The sequence below is a fragment of the Oncorhynchus tshawytscha genome, unplaced genomic scaffold, assembly GCF_018296145.1.
Source record: "Oncorhynchus tshawytscha isolate Ot180627B unplaced genomic scaffold, Otsh_v2.0 Un_contig_6405_pilon_pilon, whole genome shotgun sequence".
Classification (NCBI taxonomy): domain Eukaryota; kingdom Metazoa; phylum Chordata; class Actinopteri; order Salmoniformes; family Salmonidae; genus Oncorhynchus; species Oncorhynchus tshawytscha.
In genome coordinates, this window is record NW_024609638.1 from 29,363 (window position 1) to 37,525 (window position 8,163).

General features: G+C 41.5%; 1 long non-coding RNA gene across 1 annotated transcript; it reads right to left on the reverse strand.

Annotated features, from left to right (window-relative positions):
• Nucleotides 1–39: 39 nt before the first annotated feature.
• LOC121845355 lies at nucleotides 40–3,956 on the reverse strand. The gene is made up of 3 exons (XR_006082523.1): nucleotides 3,897–3,956; nucleotides 307–384; nucleotides 40–139 (listed from the first exon to the last, which is right to left on the reverse strand). It is a non-coding gene; the product is annotated as an uncharacterized LOC121845355 (long non-coding RNA).
• Nucleotides 3,957–8,163: the final 4,207 nt, after the last annotated feature.

The following is an 8,163-nucleotide window of genomic DNA, read 5'->3' on the forward strand; positions in this document are numbered from 1 at the left end:
TTTAGTGAACCAGAAGGTTGATGTGACTTTTGACCTCTGGGATATCTGAAAGAGCAGGTCAGCTCCACTGTTGACCCCTTCAAGGCACAGATACTCTGAGTGGTGTAAGTCACACTCCATCCATCCTGACCCAGTACCACTGAAACACACAGTCACACAACACAACATTTATTAAATGAAAATTAATGCAAAAATACATAAAGTGAAGTAGATGCCAAACAGAACAACATTATGACTCTTAACCTTTTAGACATGTTTATAAATTGTAACACAGGGCAACTAAAACAGTTATGAAAGGGATCATACCTGCTAAAGACCAGAGAAAGACCATCAACACACTTCCTGCTGTTCTCAAGGACATTGTTGCATCTCCCACCCTGCAGTCTTAAGAACATAAACAACAACTCACTAGCTGGTGAAATACAACATACATCATCATCTTTACAACAACAACAACAACAACAACTTTTTGAACAGGTCTGTATTACTGTAAACACATATTTCTACATGGATTATTCTGAACCTGTTTTATTCTCAGAACCCCAAATATAGGAGGATAAATGTTCAATCCTCTACGGTCCGTCAAGCTGTACAGCAGCCTAAAGACTGACCACCAGGTTCAATGATAGCACCTATCCCCAAGCCGTGAGGCTAAACAGCAAGTCACACACACACACACACACACACACACACACACACACACACACACACACACACACACACACACACACACACACACACACACACACACACACACACACACACACACACACACACACACACACACACACACACACACAGAGAGATCATCTGTATTGAAGGCCCATAAGGCCCATGGAGTCTGTATCAAAGTCTAGAGAGCTGGTTGTTATGGATGTAGAAAAGTTAGAACACACTTCTTACACAGTATAGATGTCAACCCTCCTCCCTATCAGTCTGGTCCTAAAGGGCCCTCAGATAAATCCACTGTGTAACACACACACTTACCCACACCGGGGGAGACACTTTATGAATACTGGCCCTGACCAAAACACAGCTCATAACATAACAACAAGTAAAATGATACATTACCCTCAAGAATATGACAAAAACAAATAACCAGAAACTATATTTCAAGATATTGTCAAGAGTAGTTCCAGAGTGAAGTGAAGAGGAGAGGTCTTGTACAGTGAGTCAACTGTCTGGCAGTGAGTGAAAACAAGAAGTAAGTGTTGAAACCTTATAAAAGCAGTCAGAACACAAGTAGTGGATGCAGAACTGTCCTTCCTGTTTAGTAAAGACATTAACATCCACGACAACCAGACCAACACGCCAGAAAAGGGCTGTTACTGTAATAGAACAGAAATTGTGTAAAAGACAAGTCTGGGCATATATATATATATTTTTTTAAATGTGTCAATTTTCACTGTGGTCTTTTATACTACATACAGAACCATGTAAACAATGTGTTGACTAAACTATTTATAACATTAACATTTTAATGACCTACCTTGCCCTTCTGAGTTCTGTATATACAGGTCAAAGTTCCATGATGTTATTCAATTAGAACCCATTCAATTTAAACACCCATGACCATCACTCCTAATTAGCTGCATCAAAGTGGTACTGAAGGTTCCAGTGTTCTAGACTAGAACTCTCCCTACTGGCATCTCAACATTACTGCAGCCTCCAGTCCTCATGATGTCCTCATTCATTTGGGAAGTAATGGGAATAAAATGAATGATGTTCCTGTCATTCCAGCCATTATAATGAGCCCATCCTCCTGTATACCAGCCTCCTCTGTTGTACAGTACTGGTAGAAGCTGTATCTAGGAGAGGCAGGAATGAACATCACCACAGCCTGCTGTACTGACTGTGTGGTCTATTGTAGTCTGCTGTCCATAAATATTGCCATTTACTTATCAAAAGCAATGTACAGTCTTTGTGCATATATTTGACCTATGGGTGGTCCCGGGAATCAAACCCATAACGTTGTAGGTGCCATGTTCTACCAACTGAGCCACAGAGGAACATATTCTGAATAGTGTAATGGGCATATATAGATTTCTGATATGATTCAGGAGGTCTGTGAGAGGACAGACAGGAAAGTAGAACAGGGAAGTGACACTGAGTGTGTGCATCTAAACCAACAAAACCACAACCCACCATCACTGTGTCTCATGTTAATACTACTCCTACACACAACCCACCATCACTGTGTCTCATGTTAATACTACTCCTAAACACAACCCACCATCACTGTGTCTCATGTTAATACTACTCCTACACACAACCCACCATCACTGTGTCTCACTGTCCTAAACACAACCCACCATCACTGTGTCTCATGTTAATACTACTCCTACACACAACCCACCATCAATCTGTCTCATGTTAATACTACTCCTAAACACAACCCACCATCAATGTGTCTCATGTTAATACTACTCCTAAACACAACCCACCATCACTGTGTCTCATGTTAATACTACACCTAAACACAACCCACCATCAATCTGTCTCATGTTAGTACTACTCCTAAACACATCCCACCATCACTGTGTCTCATGTTAATACTACTCCTAAACACAACCCACCATCACTGTGTCTCATGTTAATACTACTCCTAAACACAACCCACCATCACTGTGTCTCATGTTAATAAACACAACCCACCATCACTGTGTCTCATGTTAATACTACTCCTAAACACAACCCACCATCACTGTGTCTCATGTTAATACTACTCCTAAACACAACCCACCATCACTGTGTCTCATGTTAATACCATCACTGTGTCTCTAAACACAACCCACCATCACTGTGTCTCATGTTAATACTACTCCTAAACACAACCCACCATCACTGTGTCTCATGTTAATACTACTCCTAAACACAACCCACCATCACTGTGTCTCATGTTAATACTACTCCTAAACACAACCCACCATCACTGTGTCTCATGTTAATACTACTCCTAAACACAACCCACCATCACTGTGTCTCATGTTAATACTACTCCTAAACACAACCCACCATCACTGTGTCTCATGTTAATACTACTCCTAAACACAACCCACCATCACTGTGTCTCATGTTAATACTACTCCTAAACACAACCCACCATCACTGTGTCTCATATTAATTATACTCCTAAACCTTTCACGAAACATTCACTCAATCACTCTTACTCTTACTGTCACTCTTACTTTAGGTCATTTTCAAAAAGTCCCCACTATAATGTACTCTTCTCAAACCGACACGTGTATGTGAGAATCTTACCTTAGTGGGCTCACATTTTGCAGGCAAAAATATTACTGAATAAGCAACATGTACAGGATATATCTCTCAATCAAATGTTCAAAAAAAGTATCCACTATAATCTACCACTGTCTGAGCCCTTAAAATAACATGCAAACCTCTCCACCACCACAGTCTACTCACAATAACATGCAAACCTCTCCACCACAGTCTACTCTCTCAGAACCCTCACAATAACATGCAAACCTACTCCACCACAGTCTACTACTCTTAGAACCCTCACAAGAACATGCAAACCTCTCCACCACAGTCTACTACTCTCAGAACCCTCACAATAACATGCAAAACCCAGTCTACTACTCTTAGAACCCTCACAAGAACATGCAAACCTCTCCACCACAGTCTACTACTCTCAGAACCCTAACATGCAAACCTCTCCACCACAGTCTACTGCTCTCAGAACCCTCACAATAACATGCAAACCTCTCCACCACAGTCTACTACTCTCAGAACCCTCACAAGAACATGCAAAGTCATCCACCCCAGAACCCTCACAATAACATGCAAAAGTCATGCCCATAACAGAGGATTATGGTTCATGGCTATAGACAAATAATAAATTATACATATTTTAAGATATTGTCAAGCATACTTACAGAGTGAAGGGGAGAGAGGTGTTGTAATGAACTATCTGTCAGTCTGAAGAAACAGACACTGACTGTGAGGTATATGAGGTCTGTGGTTGACACAACTTTGAAGTTGTGAAAGACCATAGAGTTGGATAAAAGGCACACTAGCTACAAAGGCTGTTTAAGCATGGGCATAACATTGTTTGCATCCTTTCAGTTTGTTTATCGACTGTCATTAAAATCATGGAGGTTGAAGAAGAAGAAATGTACTACTTTAAAATAGAGAGAGCCGTCAGTTGAGCTGCCGATATTGTCACAGAACCCATCATGAAAAGATGCAAAGCCGTGCCCTCTATCCAACTCTATGTCAGGGACCAAGATGCTGATTCAGAGAGAGCTTCCTTCCTCATTCACACAACGCTGTGTTCAAGAGCATCAAAACTGTGACGTGTGACGGGTACATTCTGACTGACTGACTGATCTACAAATCGGCTTGCATGATAAATAATTACCTTAGATTACTCGTTAGGTCAGTCAGTCTGGCCTCGTCTTTAAAGTCGGCTGTAATGTCGAACGTGGCCACATTTACATGCTTGACAGCCATTATGTCATACAATATTATAATAACTGTGGAATACATTTAAAATCTTTTTCTTATTTTTAAGAATGACAAGCTAAACTGTAATATAAAAAAAAACGTTTTGAATGAATTGTCTTAAACTTTGAGCTTATTTACAACATAATGCATAAATTACCCTGAATCATACTTTATCTAAAGTAGGTAGAAATTCATAATTTTATGTAAAAAAAAGTGTGATTACGGTATTAATATTCCTTCTCATTAATGCCATTGCTCAATAATGTCTGACAGCAACACAAGTACATCATTTCAACACATCAAGATAAACTTGGTCCGAGACTTTACACATTAAAAAGCTGTTGTCAATGTTATCAGTATCAGTCACTGAGAATAGCACATTATGTAATAAAAAAATATCTAAATGTCAAAACCGCACAGAAAAAGAGCAGAAGCATAATATATTTATCATCAATTTACATAATTATCAATACAAGGAAAGTTAATGCAACTGAACAACTGAACTCAAATGTTAAAACTATGGAAAACATTCTGGATATGGTAACAATATGATAGCATGAGAATAAAGGTGTGAGGCCTAGCTTTGGTTTGATACTGTAGCTCTTCAGTCCAAGTTCTGTTTTGGTTCTCTTCAGTCCAGGTTCTGTGGTGGGTTTCTTCAGTCCAGGTTCTGTGGTGGTTTTCTTCAGTCCAATTTTGGTTGTGGTTTTGTTCAGTCCAGGATGTCTTCAGTTCTCATAATTGGAGGGTTGAGCCTCTCTCTGAGGGTCTGTATCACTGGGGATGTCACGACTCCCGCAGAAGACGGCCCCTCTCCTTGTTCGGGGCGCGGAGTTGTTGACGCTCACCAAGGCGTGAGGTCTTCTAGCCATCGCCTGACCTTATTTCAGCGTGCGTAATGAAGGCGTCTTGGCTAGCCAGTGGGGCCTAAACACCTTATTTCAAATCTGGATGGACCACCCACCACGGTAAAGGAGGTGCAGCGGTTTCTAGGGTTTCCAATTACTACCGGAGGTTTATCTGTGGTTTTGGTCAGGTAGCGACTCCCATTACCTCACTGCTGAAATGGGTACGTTTGCAGTGGTTGGCTGAGGCGGACAGGGCTTTTGGTCACCTAAGGGCTCTGTTTACCTCGGCTCCCGTGCTGGCCCATCCGGATCCCTCTTTGGCATTCACAATGGAGGTGGACGAGTCTGAGGCTGGTGTAGGAGCCATGCTCTCTCAGCGCTCGGGTACGCCACCTAAGCTCCGCCCCTGTGCCTTCTTCTCGAGGAAGCTCAGTCCGGCGGAGCAAAACTATGATGTGGGGTACCGGGAGTTGTTGGCTGTTGTCAAGGCGTTGAAGGCGTGGAGACCTTGGCTTGAGGGGGCTAAACACCCTTTTCAAATCTGGACGGACCACTGCACCATGGAGTTCATCCGGGCAGCGAGGAGACTGAATCCTCGTCAGGCAAGGTGGGCCATGTTTTCACCCGTTTTGTTTTCACCCTTTCCTACAGACCAGGTTCCCAGAATGTGAAGGCAGACGCATCCTCCCGGCTGTATGACACAGAGGAGCGGCCCATGGATCCTACCACCATACTCCTGGCCTCATGCCTGGTGGCTCCGGTAGTATGGGATCTGGACGCGGACATTGAACAGGCGTTACGTGCATAGCCCGCTCCCCTCCAGTGTCCCGCTGGGCGTCTGTACATTCCGTCTGCTGTCCGTGACCGGTTGATCTACTGGGCCTCCTACCCTCCTCTGGTCATCCAGGCATCGGTCAGACGGTGCGCTGTTTGAGTGGGAAGTACTGGTGGCCTACCTTGGCCAATGACGTGAGGGTTTATGTTTCCTCCTGCTCGGTGCACCCAGTGTAAGGCTCCTAGGCACCTGCCCAGAGGTAAGCTACACCCCTAAAGCAGCAAAGGGGGGATCAACTCCATATTAATGCCCATGATTTTGGAATTAAATGTTCTGTGAGCAGGTATCCACATACTTTTGTTCATGTTGTGTGTATATACTGAGTGTACAAAACATTAAGGACACCTTCCTAATAATGAGTTGCACCCCCCACTTTTGCCCTCAGAACAGCCTCAGTTTGTCAGGGCATGGACTTACAAGGTGCCAAAAGGGTTCCACAGGGATGCTGGCCCATGTTGACTCCAATGCTTCCCACAGTTGTCCTTTGGGTGGTGGACCATTCTTGATACACACAGCGCTTGATGGGTGGCTACTTTGAAGAATCTCAAATATTAAATATATTTTGATTTGTTTAACACTTTTTTGGTTACTACATGATTCCATATGTGTTAGTCTTCACTATTATTCTACAATGTAAAACTAGTACAAATAAAGAAAAACCCTGGAATGAGTAAGTGTGTCCAAACTTTTGAATGGTACTGTATATAGTGTATAATGTGTATATGTATGGTGTATTATACAGGGCACATTTGAAAAAGAGACCTAGTTCTCAATATGTACTCCATGTTAAAATAAATGTTAAATAAAATAAACAAACATTATTTGGGAATGAGTATGATAAAAGGTACCTCTCCATGGGATCTCCATTCTCCCTTCTAAACCTCTATGTCCCCAAAGAGAGACACCTACCTTGGAAGGTCAGTGAACAGTTAGGGGTCAAGAGCCACGCCATGTTGGAGACCATAGCACTCATTCTATATGACATCCCATTCTCACTAAACAATGATGTATTATTCTCACTAAACAATGATGTATTATATTCTCTATCTACTAGTTGGACAAAATGGTGGACTGTTATTCTTCGAAGAACAAAAGCCTTTAAACCATCAATAACCTCACTGCTGGGTCTGAATTTCTTAACTGTGAGATGTATTATTATCAATGACAGAACATTCCAGAATGTTCCATCTCTGTGTTCTGGAATGGAATGCCCTCGCTGACTGAATTACCCTCCACACTCCAAACATCCATGTTATGTCATATTGTGTCTGTGTGTTTTAAAAATGACAATGAATAATATTTCATGTAACTGGTTGTGTGTCTAGGTGCGGATATATATTTTTTTACCTTTATTTAACTATGCATGTCAGTTTAGAACAAATTCTTAGTTTCAATGACAGCCTAGGAACAGTGGGTTAACTGCCTTATCAGGGGTAGAACGTCAGATTTTTATCTTGTCAGCTCAGGGATTTGATCTTTCAACCTCTTGGTTACTTGTCCAATGCTCTAACCACTAGGCTACCTGCCACCTATTGCTCCTTCTGAAAGTGTCTGTATATTTTGTGCATGATGATGGTGATGAAGGTGAATGAACCACTATTGCTCTCCAAACCAATGTACATGTCTTATTTGTAGTGACTGTATGTACTGTACAGTAGAAGAGGTGTGATGTTGAACGCTTTCCCTTTTGTCTCCATTGAAGATGATGTTATAACGAGGTGAAAACAATGATGAGGTTTATTCATTAAAGTCACACTTCACACACTAGCTTCAAAAACAACAACATTTGATAAAAGCGATAAGAAACCTTGCATCAAGCAGAACTCTTTCCTGGACATAAAAACAAAAAAATATACCAAACTTAAACTACGTGTATCATCTAATAGTACCATGTGAAGTAATACAATATAATAGAAGCAGATATAATGACTTTCTGGTTCTAAGCTTCATACAGCATATAGTCTCACAAGTCTGATTGTTTCAGAAATATAACATACAAACATATATAGTTAT